Source organism: Triticum aestivum, chromosome 6D (genome assembly GCF_018294505.1).
Source record: "Triticum aestivum cultivar Chinese Spring chromosome 6D, IWGSC CS RefSeq v2.1, whole genome shotgun sequence".
Taxonomy (NCBI): Eukaryota; Viridiplantae; Streptophyta; class Magnoliopsida; order Poales; family Poaceae; genus Triticum; species Triticum aestivum.
This window is the reverse complement of record NC_057811.1, coordinates 316837235-316841649: the sequence shown is the minus strand read 5'-3', so window position 1 is coordinate 316841649 and position 4415 is coordinate 316837235.

Genomic DNA, 4415 nt, shown 5'->3' with positions numbered 1-4415 from the left:
CGGGCGCGGGCGGGCCGGCGGCGGCTGACGGCGGGGAGCGCCATGTGGCAACCCGTGGTTCGCTGCGGCCGTCGGTGGAGATTTGTCCGGCGCGGCCGGACGTGTCCGGCGGCGGGGGGAAAAATGCTAGGGTTTGATCTGCGTATTATCTCGGGAGGGGAGGCATATTTATAGGTAGAGGGAGCTAGGAGAGTCCAAATGAGGTGCGGTTTTCGCCCACACGATCGTGATCGAACGACCTAGAGCATGGAAGAGAGTTTGGTATGTTTTGGGCTGTTTAGAGAGGGGGTTTTTTCTGCACACACAAACGGACTTTGCGGATGCCCGGTTAACCGTTGGAGTACCAAACGACCTCCAAATGGAACGAAACTTGACTGGTGGTCTACCGATGGTATACTAAGGCCACTTGACAAGCCTCGGTCCATTCCAAGAACGTTAGACACCCGCACACGAAAGAAAACAAGAGGGGTGCACCGGAGGAGATGGGAGCGCCGGATGGCAAAACGGACAACGGGGAAAATGTTCGGAGGCATGAGACGAACACGTATGCAAATGCAATGCACATGATGACATGTTATGAAATGCATGACATGAACAAAATGCAAAAACGAAAGACAAAACCCGACCACGAAGGGAATATCATAACACATAGCCGAAAATGGTAAGGGTTGGAGTTAAAAATATGGAAAGTTACATCCGGGGTGTTACAGTGTCATGTATACCATGTTCACTATTTTTACTTCGGGGGGAAATTGCTTCTGACCCCCGGCGTTTGGTTGGTGAGTCTCTTCGTCGTCGCTGTCACCGGGCGGCCTTTTCCCCTTGTGTTCGGCGTTGAGCTTGCCGGCCTGTTTGAAGACCCAATAGCTTCCATTGGTGTGATTAGCTGGTTTATCAGGGTTGCCATGAATCTAGCAGGGCCAATCCAATATCTTATCTAAATTGGATGGTCCGTCTCTATTTGCCTTGAATGGCTTTTTCCGTTGACCGGGTTTGGGGCCGCTGAATCCGGCGTTGACCGCTGTGTCGTGCGTTCCTTCATTATTATTGCGACATTTGTGTTTACTGCGTCGTGGCTTGCCGTTGCCGTCTTGGACTTCAGAAGTGCCCAGATCGCTGGCGCTGTTGCTTCTACGAGCGAGCCAGCTATCTTCTCCCGCGCAAAAGCGGGTCATCAGAGCGGTAAGGGCTGACATGGATTTTGGTTTTTCTTGCCCAAGGTGGCGGGCGAGCCACTCGTCCCAGACGCTGTGTTTGAAGGCCGCTAGGGCTTCCGCGTCCGGACAGTCGACGATTTGGTTCTTTTTAATTAAGAACCTAGTCCAAAGCTTCCTGGTTGACTCTCCGGGCTGTTGGACAATGTGACTTAAGTCATCGGCATCTGGTGGCCGGACATATGTACCCTGGAAGTTGTCGCGGAAGGTGTCGTGGAATTGTCAAGGCAGATGTCCTTGAGCTAGGACTTAGTCGTGGAGCCATCGCAGCTAGGAAGCTTGAAGGGGTTAAGCGGGACAAGGAACACGAGGGTTTATACTGGTTCGGCCCCTTACGGTGAAGGTAAAAGCCTATGTCCAGTTGAAGTGGTATTGATTAGGGTTTCGATGACCAGGGAGCTAAACTGCTATGCCTGGCTCTCGATGAGATCTTGCTTGTCCCTAAACCGCTGCCGGGTCGTCCCTTTATATTGGGAGGCTGACGCCCAGCAGCTCTCAGAGTCCCGGCCGGCTCATAAGAGTGTCCGGCTCGGACTCTCAACTATTCTTGCCTTACACTACAAGTCCTACCATGATAATGATTGTAACTACGGGCCTTAAGCCGTACCCGGGTCTTAAGCCCATCTTTGGCCCACCGTCTTCTTGCTTGATGCCGGGCTTCTGGCCATGACCATATGAGTAACCCGGCCCCTCCTGGCGGGTGACTCTAAGGTCTATATCCTCAACATTATGCCCCAGATTGATTTGAGCCGGCTCATGTCAATCTTCAATTCTTTCGACAGAAAAAATCTCCGGCTTACCATTTGTGTGAAGGCCATAACCCGGCGTGACGTCATTCTCTGGACTCCGGGTAATCCGCCGTGACGTCATCTTCCATTAAGCCCTTTTTTACTCCACCAGATCCGCAACGGATCTTATCTTTACTGCCATCCCGAAAATCGAGGCGTTTCATGGGGAGATAACCACGCCGTGGTCTCCTCGTTTCTCGCGCCCACTTATGAGCTCGCCCTTATAAATAGGCCGGCCCGACGGGCCTTCAGCCACTCTTCTTCCTCCTCGCGCCACTGTTCCTCCGCCCGAGCTCGAACTCCGCCGCCGCCGCCGCGCCCCCGGTCTTTGTCAACCTTGGCCGCTGCATCACCCTGACTCGGTCCAGACAAACGGCAGCAACCTCCGCATCTCTCCAGCACCGGTGAGTCCTCGCTACTCCATAGGGCAGATCCGTACTAGGGCTCCGTAGTTCTTCCTCTGTTCTTCGTAGTTCATCGCGGCCTTCAGTAGATTTGATTTTTACTGCCTCCTTTTGATCTTAGTACAGTATAGAACTAGTGCGGCGGCTGTTTAGTACTCATTTCAAATGCAAGTAGGTCTCTTTTCACTGCATAAAGGCCTCGTTCGAGCTCAAGAACTCCCCTGCGCTGTTTTTAGGTCTAGAAATCTTTCTTTTGCCCGACCATTTTGATCCAAAATATTTACCGCAATGTGTGAAACCTGTTTTCACCACACTTAGTAAAAAACTGCACTCATGGAGTCATGGTGGGTTACATTTCCGGTTTAAAGAAACCACACGCCGTAGAATCTTCCGACTCAAAGGAGACCATGCGCCATAGATTTTTCCGGCTCATCTGTGATAAGGCCGTAGACAATCGAATCACTCTCAATACCTTGGGCGGCTTAAATAACCTGTTGCACTTAGATATATGTCATTAGTCCCCTCTGTAAGCCGCCACTTAACATTGAACTATAACTTCCCTCCGGCTTATACTTAAACCAGACGTTTCCTTTTATCATAGGCTGCCGACTTTCACCATGCCTCCCAAAGCTCCTAAAGCCTCTATCACTTGCAATTGGATGAGGTCCAATATCACCAATGAGACCTTAGTGGATTTTGTCAAGTCAGGCTACCTGCCCAAGAAAGATGTCATGTCCTACCGTGCCCCTGACCCGTCGGAGGAGAGACCACAGCCAAAAGACGGGGAGGTGGTCATTTTTGCGGATCACATGAGCCGGGGCTTCGCACCGCCCGGCTCAAAGTTTTTTAGAGACGTGCTGAACTTCTTTGACCTGCGGCCACAAGATATGGGACCCAACTCGGTGTCCAACATCTGCAACTTCCAAGTGTTCTGCGAGGTCTATCTTGGAGAGGAGCCCAGCCTGCTGCTCTTCAGAGAGCTCTTCTACCTGAACCGTCAGAATGAGTGCGCCAATGGACCAAGTTTGGAGCTAGGTGGCATCTCCATTCAGCGGTGGAGGGACTGCCTTTTCCCTTACGCAGAGCCGCCAAGCCACCCCAAAGACTGGAATCTGACGTGGTTCTACTGCCAAGACACGTCCCCGGCTGATGAAAGTCCGTTGCCCGGCTTACGCCCCTCGCGTCTGGAGCCAACACACCCACTGTCAGACAAGCTGACTCAAGCGGAGCGCCAACCTCTGCTCCCCACCATAAACAAGATCAAGGCTCTTCTGGGCAATGGTCTCAACGGAATCGATCTGGTCTGGGTCTGGATCTCCTGGCGGGTGATCCCATTGAGCCGCCGCCCCGGCTTAATGTGCGAGTACACGGGCCGAAAGGATGACCCCCAGAGACACAGCCGCAGCGATCTTCCTGAAGGTGTTGCAAAGGATATGACCAAGGCTCTCTTGAACGAGAGCCTAGCAGACTGCGGGAGGACCGGGTTAGCCCCCTTCTGCAAGACCAACCCAGCCCCAGCGGTAAGCCGTTGATATGAACATCTTCCTCTGTATATAACTTTCATCCGAATCGTTTTAAGAAATCGTCATTGTATTTTTCAGGCTGATGATAAGTTCTGGCGGGTCATATATGACCATGAGGCGGCCAAGAAGGCCAGAAAGGCGAAGAAAGCCGGCAAGAAAGCCGCCCCTCGCAAGAAAGGAAATAGGCCTACTGTTGGAAATATGCCCTAGAGGCAATAATAAATGGTTATTATTATATTTATTTGTTCATGGTAATTGTCTATTATTCATGCTATAATTGTATTGTCCGGAAATCGTGATACATGTGTGAATACATAGACCACAACCTGTCCCTAGTAAGCCTCTAGTTGACTAGCTCGTTGATCAACAGATAGTCATGGTTTCCTGACTATGGACATTGGATGTCATTGATAACGGGATCACATCATTAGGAGAATGATGTGATGGACAAGACCCAATCCTAAGCATAGCATAAAAGATCGTGTA